General features: G+C 36.7%; 1 long non-coding RNA gene across 1 annotated transcript; it reads right to left on the bottom strand.

Moving 5' to 3' along the window:
* Positions 1 to 14333: 14333 nt before the first annotated feature.
* LOC148802845 (uncharacterized) lies at positions 14334 to 22667 on the bottom strand. The gene is made up of 3 exons (XR_016081005.1): positions 22335 to 22667; positions 14771 to 14850; positions 14334 to 14689 (listed from the first exon to the last, which is right to left on the bottom strand). It is a non-coding gene; the product is annotated as an uncharacterized LOC148802845 (long non-coding RNA).
* Between the last annotated feature and the right edge of the window lie 251 nt (positions 22668 to 22918).

Raw genomic sequence — 22918 nt, 5'->3', positions numbered from 1 at the left:
CGAGCATTCTCCGTGCCTGCACCCATAAGACCCAAGGATATTAAAGTCACTGCCACGACCGACAAACCTTGTCTTCCAAAAATGATATAATTTAGGTATGCAGACATTGTACAAAAAACGCATACCTGTATAGCTTCCGCATCCGTATCGCTTCCGAGTCTCCTTTGCGCTCACGCCCTTCACCTGTCAAGAATATCTAACCAGGAACAGGTGGACGAGAAATAATATACAAGTGAATATAGAAGAAGAGGGTTAGAGTGGCTTATTCTGGACTCCAGCGTATGCAAGGCCTCAGCGGACTGCTGCTCCAATTCGAACATTTGAATCTTCTCCATTGACGCAATCTCATGGAAGTGGCGGTGCCTGTAGAAGCCAAGGGGAGTATTAGAAAATTAAAAGATGTTAGAACCACAAAAAACGTCAATAAAACAAGAGAAGCCCTTATAAAAAGTACCAACAAGTATAACCAATGGTGGCTTACCCTATGGCATTCATTCTGATACGGCAGTTGACAATCCGAACCCATTAGAACGTTCCTGCAATGACAAGGCAGAAATTGCAATAGTAGAATTTATTAATTCGTGAAAAACCAAAACCAACCTCGTAGAACAAAATCTTATGCCTCAATAACAATGGTACGAACATTGAGTGCGGTTTTGAAATGTCCTTACCTCTAATTACAGGTCTGAAGGGAGAAGGAAAAGGGATACCAACCTTGCTGCAGCACAATCGCTATCGTCGTTCATGGTCTTGAAGGGCTGTCAACCGTTCAGGTCTACCCGGCTGGCCCGAATCGACCGAACCATTTATAAAGGATCCGGCTCCAAGATTTTGCTGAAATAAAGAATTCGGTTGGTTCCGGTACTCGCCCCTCCCGAATCGATTCATTCCCAAAACCGATTATTTTGTTAACCATATATATTATTTCCTTCGTTTTCTTACAGTTTCTCTCTTATCGTAGGTTTAATGTGTCAAGTCTGATAGATAGAAAGATAAATAAAAGTGTCTGACGTTTTAACATATAAGTATCTTAGTATTTTTCTGTCAATTTTTTTAACGAAATTTCATTAAAGTTTAAATTTTAGTTTGCGATATAAATAAGAAAAGTGGTGTTTTTTAGCTTAAATGGTTCGGTTTTAAACCTATGTTTTTGTTTCAACCAAAATTTTAAGTTAAAATGGACGGTTTTGGGTCTAAGGTTTTGTCCCAATTAATGATCTATTCGGGAGTGCTTCTACCTAGACCGGACCCGGATCGCACCCGTTGACAGCCCTATCTTGAATGGCGGCCAATTTCCGGTCAAGCCACCAGTCAAATCAGGACGAGAAATAGTCAGTCACTTATCCGAAAGAATTAAAAGAAAATGGAAGTCCTTTAAACAAGGGATGTGTCAGATACACTTACATTGTTAACGGAAAACGGAAACAATAGTATGGCGCGATATAGTCGGAATGCCCTCCCCAAAAATAACAATGCCTCGAGGAGTCCAAAACTACGCATTTAACCCGAGCGAATTAGAAAGCCAAAAACCCAAAAGAGGACAAGGAATGAAGTGGAGAGTTGAGAAGCTTACATGAAAGATTGGACCAGCTTCCAAAGAGTAAAGCCGTGAGAGCATGCCTGCAAGTCGAGCATTCTCCGTGCCTGCACCCATAAGACCCAAAGATATTATTGCCACTGCCACGACCGACAAACCTTGTCTTCCAAAAATGATATCATTTAGGGATGCAGACATTGTACAAAAAACGCATACCTGTACAGCTTCCGCGTCCGTATCGCATCCGAGTCTCCTTTGCGCTCACGCGCTTCACCTGTCAAGAATATCTAATCAGGAACAGGTGGACGAGAAATAATATACAAGTGAATATAGAAGAAGAGGGTTAGAGTGGCTTATTCTGGACTCCAGCGTATACAAGGCCTCAGCGGACTACTGCTCCAATTCGAACATTTGAATCTGCTCCATTAACGCAATCTCATGGAAGTGGCGATGCATGTAGAAGCCAAGGGGAGTATTAGAAAATTAAAAGATGTTACAACCACAAAAAACGACAATAAAGCTAAAGAAGCCCTTATAAAAACTACCAACAGATATAACCAATGGTGCTTACCCTATGACAGTCATTCTAATATGGTAGTTGACAATCCGAACCCACTAGAACGTTCCTGCAATGACAAGGGAGAAATTGCATTAGCAGAATTTATTAATTAGTGAAAATCTAGAACGAACATCGCAGGACAAAATCTTATGCCCCAATAACATAGCTACGATCATCGAGTGTGGTTTTGAAAGGTCCTTACCTCGAAGTATAGGTCCGAAGGGAGAAGGAAAAGGGATACCAACCTTGCTGCAGCACAATCGCTATCGTCGTTCATGTTCTTGAAGGGGCTGTCAACGGTTCAGGTCTACCCGGCTGGCCCGAATCGACCGAACCATTTATAAAGGATCCGGCTCCATGATTTTCCTAAAATAAATAATTGGGTCAGTTCCGGTACTCGCCCCTCCCGAATCGATTCATTCCCGAAACCGATTATTTTGTTAACCATATATATTATTTCCTTCGTTTTCTTACAGTTTCTCTCTTATTGTTGGTATAAAGTGTCGAGTCTGATACATAGATAGATAAATAAAAGTGTCTGACGTTTTAACATATAAGTATCTTAGTATTTTTCTATCAATTTTATTAACGATATATGATTAAAGTTTAAATTTTAGTTTGCGATATAAATAAGAAAAGTGGTGCTTTTTAGCTAAAATGGTTCGGTTTTAAACCTATGCTTTTGTTTCAACCTAAATTTTAAGTTAAAATGGACGGTTTTGGGTCTAAGGTTTTGTTCCAATTAATGATCTATTCGGGAGTGCTTCTACCTAGACCGGACCCGGATCCCACCCGTTGACCACCCTATCTTGAAGGGAGGCCAATTTTCGGTCGAGCTACCAGTCAAATCAGGACGAGAAATAGTCAGTCATTTACCCGAAAGAGTTAAAAGAAAATGGAAGTCCTTTAAACAAGGGATGTGTCAGATATACTTACATTATTAACGGAAAGCGGAAACAATAGTATGGCGCGATATAGTCGGAATGCCCTCCCCAAAAGTAGCAACGCCTCGAGGAGTCCAAAACTATGCATTTAACCAAAGCGAATTAGAAAGCCAAACACCCAAAAGAGGACACAGAATGAAGTGCAGAGTTGAGAAGATTACATGAAAGATTGGACCAGCTTCCTCAGAGTAAAGCGGTGAGAGCTTGCCTGCAAGTCGAGCATTCTCCGTTCCTGCACCCATAAGACCAAAGGATATTATAGCCACTGCCACGACCGACAAACCTTGTTTTCCAAAAATGATATAATTTAGGTATGCAGACATTGTACAAAAAACGCATACCTGTACAGCTTCCGCATCCGTATCGCTTCCGAGTCTATTTTGCGCTCACGCCATTCACCTGTCAAGAATATCTAATCAGGAACAAGTGGACGAGAAATAGTATACAAGTCAATATAGAAAAAGAGGGTTAGAGTGGCTTATTCTGTACTCCAGCATATGGAAGGCCTCGGCGGACTAATGCTCCAATTCGAACCTTTGAATCTGCTCCAGTGACGCAATCTCATGGAAGTGGCGATTCCTGTAGAAGCCAAGGGGAGTATTAGAAAATTAAAAGATGTTACAACCACAAAAAACGGCAATAAAGCAAGGGAAGCCCTTATAAAAAGTACCAACAGATATAACCCATGGTGCTTACCCTATGGCAGTCATTCTGATACGGCAGTTGACAATCCGAACCAACTAGAACGTTCCTGCAATGACAAGGCAGAAATTGCATTAGTAGAATTTACTAATTAGTGAAAATCCAGAACGAACATCGCAGGACAAAATCTTATGCCCCAATAACATAGCTACGAACATCGAGTGTGGTTTTGAAAGGTCCTTACCTCGAAGTACAGGTCCGAAGGGAGAAGGAAAAGGGATACAACCTTGCTGCAGCACAATCGCTATCGTCGTTCATATTCTTGAAGGGGCTGTCAATGGTTCAGGTCTACCCGGCTGGCCCGAATCGACCGAGCCATTTATAAAGGATCCGGCTCCATGATTTTGCTGAAATAAATAATTGGGTCGATTCCGGTACTCGCCCCTCCCGAATCGATTCATTCCCAAAACCGATTATTTTGATAACCATATATATTATTTCCTTCGTTTTCTTACAGTTTCTCTCTTATCGTAGGTTTAAAGTGTCGAGTCTGATAGATAATTAGATAAATAAAATTTTCTGACGTTTTAACATATAAGTATCTTAGTATTTTTCGGTCGATTTTATTAACGATATTTGATTAAAGTTTAAATTTTAGTTTGCGATATAAATAAGAAAAGTGGTGTTTTTTAGCTTAAATGGTTCGGTTTTAAACCTATGTTTTTGTTTCAACGTAAATTTTAAGTTAAAATGGACGGTTTTGGGTCTAAGGTTTTGTCCCAATTAATGATCTATTCGGGAGTGCTTCTACCTAGACCGGACCCGGATCGCGCCCGTTGACAGACCTATCTTGAAAGGCGGCCAATTTCCAGTCGAGCCACCAGTCAAAGCAGGTCGAGAAATAGTCAGTGACTTATCCGAAGGAATTAAAAGAAAATGGAAGTCCTTTAAACAAGGGATGTGTCAGATACACTTACATTATTAACAGAAAGCAGAAACAATAGTATGGCGCGATATAGTCGGAATGCTCTCCCCAAAAGTAGCAACTTCTCGAGGAATCCAAAACTACGCATTTAACCCGAGCGAATTAGAAAGCCAAACACCCAAAAGAGGACGCGGAATGAAGTGGAGAGTTGAGAAGCTTACACGAAAGGTTTGACCAGCTTCCTCAGAGTAAAGCCGCGAGAGCTTGCTTGCAAGTCGAGCATTTTCCGTGCCTGCACCCATAAGACCCAAGGATATTATAGCCACTGCCACGACCGACAAAACTTGTCTTCCAAAAATGATATAATCTCGGTATGAAGACATTTTACAAAAAACGCACACCTGTACAGCTTCCGCATCCGTATCGCTTCCGAGTCTCCTTTGCGCTCACGCCCTTCACCTGTCAAAAATATCTAATCAGGAACTGGTGGACGAGAAATAGTATACAAGTCAATATAGAAGAAGATGGTAAGAGTGGCTTATTCTGTACTCCAGCATATGGAAGGCCTCGGCGGACTAATGCTCCAATTCGAACATTTGAATCTGGTCCAGTGACGCAACCTCATGGAAGTGGCGATGCCTGTAGAAGCCAAGGGGAGTATTAGAAAATTAAAAGATGTTACAACCACAAAAAACGGCAATAAAGCAAGAGAAGCCCTAATAAAAAGTACCAACAGATATAACCAATGGTGCTTACCCTATGGCAGTCATTCTGATACGGCTGTTGACAATCCGAACCCACTAGAACGTTCCTGCAATTAAAGGGCAGAAATTGCATTAGCAGAATTTATTAATTAGTGAAAATCGAGAACGAACATCGCAGGACAAAATCTTATGCCCCAATAACATAGATACGAACATCGAGTGTGGTTTTGAAAGGTCCTTACCTCGAAGTACAGGTCCGAAGGGAGAAGGAAAAGGGATACCAACGTTGCTGCAGCACAATCGCTATCGTCGTTCATGTTCTTGAAGGGTCTATCAACGGTTCAGGTATACCCGGCTGGCCCGAATCGACCGAACCATTTATAAAGGATCCGGCTCCATGATTTTGCTTAAATAAATAATTGGGTCGGTTCCGGTACTCGCCCCTCCCGAATCGATTCATTCCCAAAACCGATTATTTTGTTAACCATATATATTATTTCCTTCGTTTTCTTACAGTTTCTCTCTTATCGTTGGTTTAAAGTGTCGAGTCTGATAGATAGATAGATAAATAAAAGTGTCTGACGTTTTAAGATATAAGTATCGTAGTATTTTTCTATCCATTTTATTAATGATATATGATTAAAGTTAAAATTTTAGTTTGCGATATAAATAAGAAAAGTGGTGTTTTTTAGCTTAAATGGTTCGGTTTTAAATCTATGTTTTTGTTTCAACCTAAATTTTAAGTTAAAATGGACGGTTTTGGGTCTATGGTTTTGTCCCAATTAATGATCTATTCGGGAGTACTTCTACCTAGACCGGACCCGGATCCCACCCGTTGACAGCCCTATCATGAATTGCGGCCAATTTCCGGTCGAGCCACCAGTCAAATCAGGACGAGAAATAGTCTGTCACTTATCCGAAGGAATTAAAAGAAAATGGAAATCCTTTAAACAAGGGATGTGTCAGATATACTTACATTATTAACGGAAAGCAGAAACAATAGTATGGCACGATATAGTCGGAATGCCCTCCCCAAAAGTATCAACGCTTTGAGGAGTCCAAAACTACGCATTTTGCCAGAGCGAATTAGAAAGCCATACACCCAGAAGAGGCCACAGAAAGAAGTGGAGAGTTAAGAAGTTTACACGGAAGATTGGACGTCTTCCACATAGTAAAGTCGTGAGAACTTGCAGAGCCTGCCTGAAAGTCGATCATTCTTCGTGTCAGCACCCATAAGACCCAAGGATATTAAAGTCATTGCCACGACCGACAGACCTTGTCTTCCAAAAATGATATAATTTAGGGAGGCAAACATTGTACAAAAAATGCATACCTATACAGCTTCCGCATCCATATCGCTTCCGACTCTCCTTTGCGTTCACGCCCTTCACCTGGCAAGAATATCTAATCAGGAACACGTGGACGAGAAATAGTTTACAAGTGAATATAGAGGAAGAGGGTTAGAGTGGCTTATTATGTACTCCAGCGTATGCAAGGCCTCGGCAAACTACTGCTCCAATTCGAACATTTGAATCTACTCCTGTGACGCAATCTCAGGGAAGTGGCGATGCCTGTAGAAGCCAAGGGGAGTATTAGAAAATTAAAAGAAGTTACAACCACAAAAAATGGCAATAAAGCAAGAGAAGCCCTTTTAAAAAGTTCCAACAGATATAACCAATGGTGGCTTACCCTATGGCAGTCATTCTGATACGACAGTTGACAATCCGAACCCATTAGAACATTCCTGCAATGACAAGGCAGAAATTGCATTAGCAAAATTTATTAATTCATGAAAATCCAAAACCAACTTCGCAGGACAAAATCTTATGCCCCAATAACAAAGGTACGAACATCGAGTGCGGTTATGAAAGGTCCTTACCTCGAAATACATGTCCGAAGGGAGAAGGAAAAGGGATACCAACCTTGCTGCAGCACAATCGCTGTTATCGTTCATGTTCTTGAAGGGGCTGTCAACGGTTCAGGTCTACCCGGCCGGGCCGATTTATAAAGGATCCGGCTCCATGATTATGTTGAAATAAATAATTGGGTCAGTTCCAGTACTTGCCCCTCCTGAATCGATTCAAGCCCAAAACCGATTATTTTGTTAACCATATATATTATTTCCTTCATTTTTTACAGTTTCTCTCTTATCATTGGTTTAAAGTGCCGAGTCTGATAGATAGGTATATAAATAAAAGTGTCTGACGTTTTAACATATAAGTAACTTAGTATTTTTCTATCAATTTTATTAACGATATATGATTAAACTTTAAATTTTAGTTTGCAATTTAAATAAGAAAAGTGGTGTTTTTTAGCTTAAATGGTTCGGTTTTAAACCTATGTTTTTGTTTCAACCTAAATTTTAAGTTAAAATTGACGGTTTTGGATCTAAGGTTTTGTCCCAATTAATGATCTACTCGGGAGTGCTTCTACCTAGACCGGACCCGGATCCCACCCGTTGACAGCCCTATCTTGAATGGCAGCCAATTTCCGGTTGAGCCACAAGTCAAAACAGGATGAGAAATAATCTGTCACTTATCAGAAGGAATTAAAAGAAAATAGAAGTCCTTTAAGCAAGGGATGTGTCAGATATACTTGCATTATTAACGGAAAGCGGAAACAATAGTATGGCGCGATATAGTCGGAATGCCCTCCCCAAAAGTAGAAACGCCTCGAAGAGTCCAAAACTATGCATTTAACCAAAGCGAATTAGAAAGCCATACACCCGAAAGAGGACACAGAATGAAGAGGAGAGTTGACAAGCTTACACGAAAGATTGGACCAGCTTCCTCAGAGTAAAGCCGTGAGAGCTTGTTTGCAAGTCGAGCATTCTCCGTGCCTTCACCCATAAGACCCAAGGATATTATAGCCACTGCCACGAGCGACAAACCTTGTCTTCCAAAAATGATATAATTTTGGTATGTGGACATTGTACAAAAAACACATACCTGTACAGCCTCCGCATCTGTATCGCTTCCGAGTCTCCTTTGCGCTCACGCCCTTCACCTGTCAAGAATATCTAATCAGGAACAGGTGGACGAGAAATAATATACAAGTGAATATAGAAGAAGAGGGTTAGAGTGGCTTATTCTGGAGTCCAACGTATGCAAGGCCTCAGCGGACTACTGCTCCAATTCGAACATTTGAATCTGCTCCATTGACGCAATCTCATGGAAGTGGCGATGCCTGTAGAAACCAAGTGGGATTATTAGAAAATTAAAAGATGTTACAACCACAAAAAACGGAAATAAAGCAAGAGAAGCCCTTATAAAAAGTACCAACATATATAACCAATGGTGGCTTACCCTATGGCATTCATTCTGATATGGCAGTTGACAATCCGAACCCATTAGAACGTTCCTGCAATGACAAAGCAGAAATTGCATTAGCAGAATTTATTAATTCGTGAAAAACCAAAACCAACTTCGCAGGACAAAATCTTATGCCTCAATAACAAAGGTACGAACATCGAGTGCGGTTTTGAAAGGTCCTTACCTCTAATTACAGGTCTGAAGGGAGAAGGAAAAGGTATACCAACCTTGCTGCAACACAATCGCTATCATCGTTCATGTTCTTGAAGGGGCTGTCAACGGTTCAGGTCATCCCGGGTGGACCGAATTGACCCAACCATTTATAAAGGATCTGGTTCCATGATTATGTTGAAATAAATAATTGGGTCGGTTCCGGTACTCGCCCCACCCAAATCGATTCATGCCCAAAACCGATTATTTTGTTATCATATATATTATTTCCTTCGTTTTCGTACAGTTTCTCTCTTATCATAGGTTTAATGTGTCGAGTCTGATAGATAGATAGATAAATAAAGGTGTCTGACGATTTAACATATAAGTAACTTAGTATTTTTCTATCAATTTTATTAACGATAAATTATTAGACTTTAAACTTTAGTTTGCGATTTAAATAAGAAAAGTGGTGTTTTTTAGCTTAAATGGTTCGGTTTTAAACCTATGTTTTTGTTTCAACTTAAATTTTAAGTTAAAATGGACGGTTTTGAGTCTAAGGTTTTGTCCCAATTAATGATCTACTCGGGAGTGCTTCTACCTAGACCGGACCCGGATCCCACCCGTTGACAGCCCTATCTTGAATGGTGGCCAATTTCCGATCGAGCCACCAGTCAAAGCAGGACGAGAAATAGTCAGTCACTTATCCGAAGGAATTAAAAGAAAATGGAAGTCCTTTAAGCAGCGGATGTGTCAGATATACTTACATTATTAACGAAAAGCGGAAACAATAGTATGGCGCGATATAGTCGGAATGCAAACATTGTACAAAAAACCCATACCTGTACAGCTTCCGCATCCGTATCGCTTCCGAGTCTCCTTTGCGCTCACGCCCTTTACCTGTCAAGAATATCTAATCAGGAACAGGTGGACGAGAAATAGTTTACAAGTGAATATAGAAGAAGAGGGTTAGAGTGGCTTATTCTGGACTCTAGTGTATGCAAGGCCTCGGCGGACTACTGCTCCAATTCGAACGTTTGAATCTGCTCCAATGACGCAATCTCATGGAAGTGGCGATGCCTGTAGAAGCCAAGGGGAGTATTAGAAAATTAAAAGAAGTTACAACCACAAAAAACGGCAATAAAGCAAGAGAAGCCCTTATAAAAAGTTCCAACAGATATAACCAATGGTGGCTTACCCTATGGCAGTCATTCTGATACGGCAGTTGACAATCCGAACCCATTAGAACGTTCTTGCAATGACAAGGCAGAAATTGCATTAGCAGAATTTATTAATTCGTGAAAATCCAGAACCAACTTCGCAGGACAGAATCTTATGCCCCAATAACAAAGGTACGAACATCGAGTGCAGTTTTGGAAGGACCTTACCTCGTAGTACACGTCCGAAGGGAGAAGGAAAAGGGATACCAACCTTGCTGCAGCACAATCGTTATCATCGTTCATGTTCTTAAAGGGGCTGTCAACGGTTCAGGTCTACCCGGCTGGCCCGAATCGACCCAACCATTTATAAAGGATCCGGCTCCATGATTATGTTGAAATAAATAATTGGGTCGGTTCCGGTACTCGCCCCTCCCGTATCGATTCATGCCCAAAACCGATTATTTTGTTAACCATATATATTATTTCCTTTGTTTTCTTACAGTTTCTCTCTTATCATAGGTTTAAAGTGTCGAGTCTGATAGATAGATAGATAAATAAAGGTGTGTGACGTTTTTACCTATAAGTAACTTAGTATTTTTCTATCAATTTTATTAACGATATATGATAATGTTTAAATTTTAGTTTGCGATTTAAATAAGAAAAGTGGTGTTTTTTAGCTTAAATGGTTCGGTTTTAAACCTATGTTTTTGTTTCAACCTAAATTTTATGTTAAAATGGATGGTTTTGGGTCTAAGGTTTTGTCCCAATTAATGATCTACTCGGGAGTGCTTCTACCTAGACCGGACCCGGATCCCACCCATTGACAGCCCTATCTTGAATGGCGGCCAATTTCCGGTCGAGCCACCAGTCAAAGCTTGACGAGAAATAGTCAGTAACTTATCTGAAGGAATTAAAAGAAAATGGAAGTCCTTTAAGCAAGGGATGTGTCAGATATACTTACATTATTAACGGAAAGCGGAAACAATAGTATGGTGCGATATAGTCGGAATGCCCTCCCCAAAAGTAGCAACGCCTCGAGGAGTCCAAGACTACGCATTTAACCAGAGCGAATTAGAAATCCATACACCCAAAAGATGACACAAAATGAAGTGTTACTAGATCTGCGTATGATAAAACTTGAACCACAAAACAAATTAAATCCCACCCATGACACTAAAAAGACAGATACACCCATGCATGAAAACCTTTTGAAAAGGTTCACTTGGTAAGAATATATTAGTGCTTGCATGGGTTAAACCAGGATGGATTTCTTACCCTTGAAGATAGCAAAGCTTTACAGGGAGAGTTTCAGACGCACTAGTCAGTATCGTCAACAGGAATGTTAATTCCAATTAAAAATTCGAAAAACACACAAATGAGGTATGAATTAAATGGAAAAACAGGATATATTGGGTGGAAGTAATAACAAATGATTTATGTTTTATTTGGTTTGATGAAAAATAAGAGAGAAACAGAAAGTTGATATATAGTTTGCTTCAACTTAGGCTGTCGTGCACTTCATGAAGTTTGTTTGAACAACAGAATATGTGTGACCATGAACCATTTTTTCCATTCTCTGTACAACTACTAAATTTCAGAGGCACTAGATTTGTAGGTAAATTTCGTAAGTGTATTTCTTAACTGCTGAAATATATCCAGAACTCAATTTTTAAGTGCATATGATATTTTGTTGTTGGAAGGAACACCATAGATAAGGCTATATTACATATCAATGGCGTAACAACCATATAGTAAGATGAGACCAATATATGTAGAAACAAAAACACCATAGATAAGGGTATATTACACATCAATGGCATAACAACCATATAGTAAGATGAAACCAATATATGTAGACACAAAAACATGCATGGTATTGTGCAATTTGACTAGCAAATCACTAAGCACATGAGGAGAACAAATTCAATTCGGTAATTTCTATCTACTTCATGAGAAATTTGAAACCAATACAAGGATATTATCGATTCGAGATGATAATAATAAAATTGAAGATGCATAACAATTGCTTAAAAGAAAATTCCAACCTCTCCCTTATAAAGCTTAAAAGAAACATCACTCATAAAGCACAAAAGTTACTCATCAGAGAGAGAGAGAAAGAGAGAGATAAGATAAATTCCAACCTCTCTCTCTCTCTGTTGTTAAAAATTGAATCCATAATGTAGATCAGAAAATAATAAAATCAATTCCCTAATTGTACAGGTTTGGTTTGTACATGTCCTACAGGTTTCCTACGTTTCCCTTCCTCTCCCTACCTTTTCCTTCAAACCAAACACAGCCTTAGCTTTTCCAAACTTTCTAAACTTTTGCCTTCTTCACCTTTGACCCTAAACCAGGTATACTTTAGTAAGATTACCCAGTGATCCTACATCAATTTGGTATAGAGCATTTTTTTGCTAAAACTCCCATGTCAGTCCAACATTTCTTTACTGCTTGGGGTTGGGGGTCAGCATAGTATTCTTGATTGTTGAATAAAATGAGCACAATATGTAAAGGATTTCCTTTGCCAAAGCAATAAAATAACCACATAACAGATTGAGAAAGTAAATAATACTTATCCCCTAACCAATGCAGCTTTCATCTTCCTATCGAACTTGGAAGTTGGGACCAACCTAGCCCTATATATTATTAAGCTAACTCAGGCAAGACAGCCTTCATCAAATACCAAATACTTAACAAAGTTCCCATCTTCTACCTTAATAAGCAAATTTTTTTTTGGGTAATTAGATCCAGTAAGAATTTTTTTTTTTTTTTGATAAATGGATTCAGTAAGCAAATTAATAACATCAAAGAGTTGCAATACATAACTATGCACACAAAAATGTTAGTTGCTGGAATCTAATGGAGAAAGGTCCAATTAAATCATTCCTAACATTCCATTCATCTACTTCCTTCTCTCTATAAGTAAAAGAAAGGTCAAGAAGAATCCCAACAACAACAAAATGTAGATAACAAGGTCGATGTATATTAAATATTTTTGGGTCCAATATACTTGTTGTGCAAGATGGAATTAAAAATTCAGGCCCAGTTAATATTCCATTCTATTTTGCTGTCCGAATGGTTCATAAATTCTAACAACCAACCAGCATGGTGGGCTAATAGTTGGTTGGGTTTTAAGTTTTTTACCTTTGGCTTCTCAGAAAGGGCAATCTCATCAACAGTTTAATTGCATTATTCGGTTAAAGAAAAGAATATTTTTCTTTAACAAACAACCTGCACCAAGAAGAAATAAATCTTGAATGATAAAAAACTTTAGCAGCACTTGGTTCTCTAGAAAATAGCACAAGTACGAAGTTCTAGGTTCTGAAAACACCCCAATATGCTAAAGACTGCACAAACTTGTACAGGTATGCTTATTCCATAAACAAGTTTCTTCCTTTTTTTAATAAAAAATTCTTTTCTTAATCAATAACAGTAATTTCATTAGATATAAATATAAGTGATGTACAGAAATAGGATGACTATGTCTCCCCAATATTTGGAACTTTACAAAAAAAAGAGGCAAAAAGAAACAAATATAACAGCAAAGTCTCCCATTTGTTATCAAAGTCAACCCTTGTTTGGTGTAAATCTATGATGCTGGAATGGTATGATACCTACTTGAGCTTAAATGGTTCGGTTTTAAACATATGTTATTGTTTCAACCTAAATTTTAAGTTAAAATGGACGGTTTTGGGTCTAAGGTTTTGTCCCAATTAATGATCTACTCGGGAGTGCTTCTACCTAGACCGGACCAGGATCCCACCCGTTGACAGCCCTATCTTGAATGGCGGCCAATTTCCGGTCAAGACACCACTCAAAGCTTGATGAGAAATAGTCAGTCACTTATCCAAAGGAATTAAAAGAAAATGGAAGTCCTTTAAGCAAGGGATGTGTCAGATATACTTACATTATTAACGGAAACCGGAAACAATAGTATGGCGCAATTAGTCAGAATGCCCTCCCCAAAAGTAGCAACGCCTCAAGCAATCCAAAACTACACATTTAACCAGAGCGAATTAGTAAGCCATACACCCAAAAGAGGACAAAGAATGAAGTGGAGAGTTGAGAAGCTTACACCGAAGATTGGACCAGCTTCCTCAAAGTAAAGCCGTGAGAGCTTGCACAGCTTGCCTGCAAATCGAGCATTCCTCGTGCCTGCCCAAAGGAACCAAGGATATTATGGCCACCTCCACAACCGGAAAACTTATATTCCAAAAGTGTTAAAATCTAGGAATGTAGACATTCTAAAACAAACACATACCTGTGCCACTTCCGAATCCGTATCACTTCCGAGTCTCCTTTCCGCACCCACATTCACCTGTCAAGAATATCTAATTAGAAATAGGTGGAGAAGAAAAGGTTGGAGAGTGCATATAGAAGAAATGGGTTGGAGTGGCTCATTTTGGACACCAGCGTATGCGAGGCCATGGCTGGTTGCTACAATAATTCGAACGGTTGAATCAACTCCGCGGACGGAATTTCTTGAAAGCAACAATGCCGGAATATGCTAGTCAAGAGGAGTATTAAAAAAAATAAGAAACATTACATGCACAATTACAAGAATAGAGCAATTAGTAACCCACACACCCACAAGAAACATCTATTCACTTATTTTACGGATTTAAAAGATAAAAGAAGTCAATTAAGCTAGGGATGTGTTGAATATTTACATTGATATCGAAAACCGGAATCAATGATAAGGCGTAGGAGTCAGCAAGCCCATCCCCAAAGTTTGCAACACCTCGAGCAATCTAAAACTACAAATATAACCCAAGTAAATTAGGAACCATTACATCCGCAAGAGAACACCGAATGAACCGAATGTTTGGGAAATTTACATGGAGGAGTTGATCGGCTTCCTTATAATATTGCCACGAGAGGTTGCGCATCTTGCCCGCAAGTCGAGCATTCTTCGTGCCTGCACCCATAACAACCAAGGATATTATTGTCACCTCGACAACCGACAAACCTTTTCTTCTAAAAATAAGAGAGAAAGAGAAGGTTGATATGTAGTTTGTTTCTACTTAGGCTGTTGTGCATTTAATGAAGTTTGTTTCAACAAGAGAATATGAGTGACCATGATCCATTTTTTCCATTCTCTGTACAACCACTAAATTTCAGAGGAACTAGATTTGTAGGTAAATTTCATAGGTGCATTTCTTAACTTCTGAAATATAACCAGAACTCAATTTTTGAGTGCATATGATATTTTGTTGGTGGAAAGAACACCATAGATAAGGCTATATTACATATCAATGGCATAACAATCATATAGTAAGATGAGACCAATATATGTAGAAACAAAAACATGCATGCTTTTGTGCAATTTGACTAGCAAATCACTAAGCACATGAGGAGAACAAATTCAATTCAGTAACTTACCGTCTACTTCATGAGAAATTTGAAACGAATACAAGGATAATATTGATTCGAGATGATAATAATAAAATTGTAGATGCATAACAATTGCTTAAAAGAAAATTCCAACCTCTCCCTTATAATGCTTAAAAGAAAGATCATTCATAAAGCACAAAAGTTACTCATCAGAGAGAGAGAGACATAAGATAAATTTCAACCTCTCTCTCTCTGCATAACAATTGTAGACCATCATTTTTTAAATATTGAATCCATAATGTAGATCAGAAAATAATAAAATCAATTCCCTAATTGTACAGGACCTACAGGTTTCCTACCTTTTCCTTCAAACCAAACACAGCCTTATTTTTCCAAACTTTCTAAACTTTTGCCTTCTTCACCTATGACCCTAAATCAGGTATACTTCACCAAGATTACCCAGTGATCCTACATCAATTTGGTATAGAGCATTTTTTTTTGCTAAAACTCCCATGTCAGTCCAACATTTCTTTACTGCTTGGGGTTGGGGGTCAGTATGGTATTCTTGATTGTTGAATAAAATGAGCATAATATGTAAAGGGTTTCCTTTGTCAAAACAATAAAATACCCACATAACAGATTGAGAAAGTAATAACACTTATCTCCTAACCAATGCAGCCTTCACCTTCCTATCTAACTTGGAATTTGGAACCAACCTAGCTACCCATATTATTAAGCTGACCCAGGCAGACAGCTTTCACCAAATACCAAATACTTAACAAAGTTCCCATCTTCTATCTTAATAAGCAAGGTTTTGTTGGGTAATTAGATTTAGTAAACAAATTAATAACATCAAAGAGTTGCAATACATAACTATGCACACCAACCAGTTAGTTGTTGGAATCTAATGGAGAAAGGCCCAATTAAATAATTCTTAACATTCTTTTCATCTACTCCTGCTCTCTACAAGTAAAATAAAAGTCAAGAAGAATCCCAACGACAAAAAAACGTAGATAACAAGGTTGATATATATTAAATATTTTTGGGTCCAACATGGAGCCTTTTTTAACTTCTCTATTTATCTACCTTTTCTTGACTTGATCAATTCAGACATTACCATAATCCAGCCAGCAGCAGAAAAACCCACAGTTGCCACTAACCTAAGAGGTGTTTGGCGAGTCTTTTTAGGAATATTTTCCAAAAGCTCAAGATCTCAACAGACTGGTGAGCTTTCACAGGTAGATCCTCAAAGACCAAAGAGACTGTTTGGTTGCAAAATTTTAAAGATCTTTTCAAAAGCTAGAAAGACCAAAAGACTATTTGGCAAGCATACTTGTCAATCCCTCTTACATACATGTTAAATGTCATGTATGGGACCCAATAACACATTCAAACATGAAAAATATTATTTGGGGGTCCCACTTATGCATTTACCTATGCAAAATATTAAAATGGGCCCTACTCACACATTTACCTATACAAAAAACTCAATTGGACATTAAAGGGGTAACTGGGTATGAGGAAAAGTGTGTAAGATACAAGTTCCAAGAACAAATCATATTTAAATCATCAGTGTGACAACAGCTGTAGGGGTTCATCTTTCTGGCAAGATTTAGTTGTAAACCAAGGCACGCCACCCTTCCTAAATATCAAATCCACAGTCAAAAGGCGGAGCTCCTGTACATATTAATTATTGACTCAGTTGAAGGGTCCTCTTTGGGAATTTCCCACAAGAAGAAGAGATGAAAGAGTGTCCATAGACTCAGAGGTCGCAGCAAAATCTACCACCTCCATTTTTAAACATCACAGGACTAAAGACATTCAGGTGCACACACAATTCAGCTTTTAGACTTCTTTTTGTTCTCAGATTTGACATGGTAATGAGCCTAGTTTGAGTTGTGTTTGGGTGATTGGAAATCAATCCTTTTGACACAGTATTGGACCTAGAAAGATTGAGTAAATCTGAAATTGTTGGAAGACCAATTTGTTTGGCATCTAATGAAAGCAGTTTGAAATCAGATCTGTTATCAGATCTCTGTATGATAAAACTTGGACCACAAAACAAATTAAATCCCACCCAAAACTGTTGTTAGATCTGTTATCGGATCTCTGAATGACAAATGTTGGACACCAAAACAAATTAAATCCCACCCAAGAAACTAAAAAGACAGATGCACCCATGCATGAAAACCTTTTTAAAAGGTTCACTTGGTAACAATACATTAGTGCTTGCATGGGTTAAACCAGGATGGATTTCTTACCCTTAAAGATAGCAAAGCTTTACAGGGAGAGTTTCAGACGCACTAGTCAGTACCGTCAACAGGAATGTTCATTCCAATTTAAAATTCGAAAAACACACAAATGAGGTATGAATGAAATGGAAAAACAGGATATATTGGGTGGAAGTAACCAATGCAGCTTTCATCTTCCTATCGAACTTGGAAGTAACCAATGCTGGAGTCCAAAATGAGCCACTCCCCTAACCAATGCAGCTTTCATCTTCCTATGAACTTGGAAGTTGGGACCAACCTAGCCCTATATATTATTAAGCTAACTCAGGCAAGACAGCCTTCATCAAATACCAAATACTTAACAAAGTTCACATCTTCTACCCTAATAAGCAAATTTTTTTTGGGTAATTAGATCCAGTAAGAATTTTTATTTATTTTTTGATAAATGGATTCAATAAGCAAATTAATAACATCAAAGAGTTGCAATACATAACTATGCACACAAACATGTTAGTTGCTGGAACCTAATGGAGAAAGGCCCAATTAAATCATTCCTAACAATCCATTCATCTACTTCCTTCTCTCTATAAGTAAAAGAAAGGTCAAGAAGAATCCCAACAACAACAAAATGTAGATAACAAGGTCGATGTATATTAAATATTTTTGGGTCCAATATACTTGTTGTGCAAGATGGAATTAAGAATTCAGGCCCAGTTAATATTCCATTCTATTTTGCTGTCCGAATGGTTCATAAATTCTAACAACCAACCAGCATGGTGGGCTAATAGTTGGTTGGGTTTTAAGTTTTTTACCTTTGGCTTCTCAGAAAGGGCAATCTCATCAACAGTTTAATTGCATTATTCGGTTAAGGAAAAGAATATTTTTCTTTAACAAACAACCTGCACCAAGAAGAAATAAATCTGGAATGATAAAAACTTTAGCAGCACTTGGTTCTCTAGAAAATAGCACAAGTACGAAGTTCTAGGTTCTGAAAACACCCCAATATGCTAAAGACTGCACAAACTTGTACAGGTATGCTTATTCCATAAACAAGTTTCTTCCTTTCTTTAATAAAAAATTCTTTTCTTAATCAATAACAGTAATTTCATTAGATATAAATATAAGTGATGTACAGAAATAGGATGACTATGTCTCCCCAATATTTGGAACTTTACAAAAAAAAGAGGCAAAAAGAAACAAATATAACAGCAAAGTCTCCCATTTGTTATCAAAGTCAACCCTTGTTTGGTGTAAATCTATGATGCTGGAATGGTATGATACCGACTTAGAGATTTCTAGACTACTTGGAGATTGTTATCAAAGTCTCCCATTTGTCACAAAACACTAATTTGTATGTTTAGGTATTTCATTTGTCACAAAACACTAATTTGAATGGTTAGATATTTCATTATTCAGAGGTATCTGTGTGCATGTGTTCTAGTGTGTATGTGTGTGTGTCTGAGAGAGAGAGAGAGAGAGTATGTGGTGTACTACCATAACATTTAAGAAATAGCAAACTGGATCATTGGCCACCTCTTTTATTCCCCATCCTCCTTTCATTTCCAAGTTTCATAGAAGATCCAGTAGTACCAAGATGGCAAAAGAATGGTATATGGTTTGTCCTATACTTACAGTGTCAGCAAAAAAAAAACAATCAGAATGGTAAGGCACAAGAGTCAGAAACCCCTTCCTGACATGACAATAAACAAAAGCTCACCGATGGAAGCTCCTTCTCTTCTAAGCTTGCTCATGGTTTCATGTGGAAAGACTGAAATAGACATATATCCAATAAACAAAAGCTCAGCCATGGAAGCCCCCATTGGTTGCATTGAAAGAACCCTAATGGATTGGACCTCTATATTAAAGTACTTTGAAGATCATAAGTACAAAACTTGAGACATCAGTAGGATGGAAAAATATTTTTGCATCTTTCGATAAGCATGAATACTTATTATATAATTGCATATGACTTTCATGGTGTATACTAATCAACCATGTAGAATGTATATCTGGGGACAAGGGTCGTTTATTGAGCTGCTATATTAAATTACTTAATATGTTTTTTTTTTTTTTTGACAAGAGGTAACTTTCATTGAGAACCAAAAGGAGGGGGTGTGCATGAGAGAATGTACAAAAACAGAGAGCCCAAAAAGCCAAAAAATTAGTTTCTACTAAGTTATGGTTAACAGAAAATATTATTAATGATAATTATTAATAAATTTTTGATAATTATTTATTCATTGTCATAAATTACTGGTCATTTTGGCAATTTCTAGTAATTTATTTTCAAATAATTTATGATAATTATTTATTAATATTAATAAATATCAAATATTATTAGGATGATACTAATTAATTATTATTAACAATAATTACAGTAAATTATTAATATTTTCAGATATTATTAAATTGATAATATTTTTATAAATTGTAGAATTTTCATAAATAATTAATAACTACTAATTGCTATTAACATTTTCAAAAATAAATAATTACTATTAATATCAATACTGTTATAAAGATTGAGTAATATTATTAATGATAATTATTAATAAATTTTTGATAATTATTTATTCATTGTCATAAATTACTGGTTATTTTGGCAATTTCTAGTAATTTATTTTCAAATAATTTATGATAATTATTTATTAATATTAATAAATATCAAATATTATTAGGATGATACTAATTAATTATTATTAACAATAATTACAGTAAATTATTAATATTTTCAGATATTATTAAATTGATAATATTTTTATAAATTGTAGAATTTTCATAAATAATTAATAACTACTAATTGCTATTAACATTTTCAAAAATAAATAATTACTATTAATATCAATACTGTTATAAAGATTGAGTAATATTATTAATGATAATTATTAATAAATTTTTGATAATTATTTATTCATTGTCATAAATTACTGGTTATTTTGGCAATTTCTAGTAATTTATTTTCAAATAATTTATGATAATTATTTATTAATATTAATAAATATCAAATATTATTAGGATGATACTAATTAATTATTATTAACAATAATTACAGTAAATTATTAATATTTTCAGATATTATTAAATTGATAATATTTTTATAAATTGTAGAATTTTCATAAATAATTAATAACTACTAATTGCTATTAACATTTTCAAAAATAAATAATTACTATTAATATCAATACTGTTATAAAAAATTAAATAATATCAGATATTATCAAAGGATTATTAATATCAATTATCAATATTATTATTAAAAATTATTATCAAGAATATTTTTTATAATTTTTATTAATTGTTAATAATTGTTGTTAATTAATAATTATTAATTACTATTTCAATAATTATTATAGAAAATAAAAAAAATATTGTAGTAAATAATTTTGAGTGGATATAAAAAAATTCATAAATCAATGTTCATTTTCTATTAATTATCTGAAATATTAATTTTAATATGAGTTATCATTATCGAAAATTATCAGATATATTAATGTAATATTAATTATCATTAACTAATTATCTTGATTCAATTGTTGGTCTTTGAATAATATTAATTATCAGAAATGATTAATTTTAATAACCATTTTGGTAATTTTTATATTGATTGACTAATTAAATAATTTGTATAGGTAATTTTCCATAATTTAAAGAAAGTAATATAATGATGGTTTTGTTAATAATATTTTCCTAAAAATTATGGTTAACTGTTCATGTTAATAACATTAGTATTTGCATGAAAAGCTTTTGAAAAGGTTCATCTAGTAAGAATACACTAGTATTTGCATGCGTTAAACCAGGATGGATTTCTTACCCTTGGATATAGCGAAAGCTTTAACAGGGAGAGTTTCAGAATCAGACGCACTAGTCAGTACCATCAACAGGAATGTTCATTCCAATTCAAAATTCAAAAAATACACAAACGCGGTATGAATGAAATGGAAAAACAGGACACATTGGGTGGAAGTAATAACAAATGATTTAAGTTGTATTTGGTGTGATGAAAAATAAGAAAGAAACAGAAAGTTGATATGTAGTTTGTTTCAACTTAGGCTGTTGTGCACTTAATGAAGTTTGTTTGAACAAGAGAATATGTGTGACCATGATCCATTTTTTCCATTTTCTGTACAACTATTAAATTTTAGAGGCACTAGATTTGTAAGTGAATTTCAGAGGTTTATTTCTTAATTGCTGAAATGTAACCAGAACTCAATTTTTAAGTGCATATGATATTTTGTTGGTGGAAAGAACACCATAGATAAGACTATATTACACATCAATGGCATAACAACGACCAATATATGTAGACACAAAAAACAATGGAAATGTGTTATCACTATATAATGAAGCCCTATCCACCCCTGATTTTCCTAAAGAATCAGCCATATTCAGTTCCCTATAAACCCACCTAAAAGAACAAAATGCTCTTGAGTGTCGTTGAGCAGGCGGGCCAAAACCCCAGGACCCCATTCTTGATTAGTAGCCCATCCTATGGCATTTCTTCAATCACCTTCCACATCCTTAAGCGGTTAAGCCCATAAAAAGAGCTTTGATTTTAGCTTCAACCACGTCTGTAATGCCAATAGGTCCACTATAAGCCCACAATACTGCTCCAGCAGAGTTGGTTACGAGAAAACCAATCCCTGCCACCCCCTACCATCTGAAATTATTCTGCAACTTCCAACAAAGTTTAGCAGGAAGTCACAGCTTGGCCTTGGAGATAACTTAGGTGGGAACAAAGGAAAAAACCTACAATAGAGGAGGACCAGAACGTAACCTCTTTGGAAAAAGATCCCACCCTCGTCGAAGGGGAAATATTGGGAGAAGGACCAGAACTTACCTCGTTATTCAGACAGGCGACGACCGGCCGGCGAACCTCTCTGCTAAGATGGACTTCGGCTCCGATCCTTTGCTTTATTCATGTGGCATTAGATGCATTGTCGCCTCTGAATCCCCTGCCTGCGACTCAAGTCACCTGCATCTTTTGGCTATGCGTCGCAGTCCCCCTACTTCGACTCTTGTTATCAGAATGGGTTTCTCGGACCCTTCACTCCAGGCCAAAGCCCCCTATTTCTACTCTTGCTATCAAGAATGGGTTCTCGGAACCTTCACTCCCGGCCAAAGCCTTCGGTAAAGGAAATCAAGATCGTATCAAATAGGATCCTCTTAACGGTTAAATTGGATACTCGTCGATCTCAAATCCGATCCTGTAAACGTTAATAAACTAAAAAATGACGTCAATATTATATGCCATCACCAAATACAAAGATGTGGAGTGCAAAACCTACATTGTATTAAACGAAAATGAAATAATAGAAATTATAGGCAAATGAAATCTTTTAGTTTCGCCGAGTTGTAACAGAGACACGAACCATTTAGTTTCGCCGTGTTGTAACAGAGACACGAATGATATACTGCATTTAT

This window comes from Nelumbo nucifera, chromosome 1 (assembly GCF_055504915.1).
Source record: "Nelumbo nucifera cultivar China Antique chromosome 1, China Antique-T2T, whole genome shotgun sequence".
In the NCBI taxonomy this organism is placed as follows: Eukaryota; Viridiplantae; Streptophyta; class Magnoliopsida; order Proteales; family Nelumbonaceae; genus Nelumbo; species Nelumbo nucifera.
This window is presented reverse-complemented; position numbering and strand designations above follow the sequence as displayed.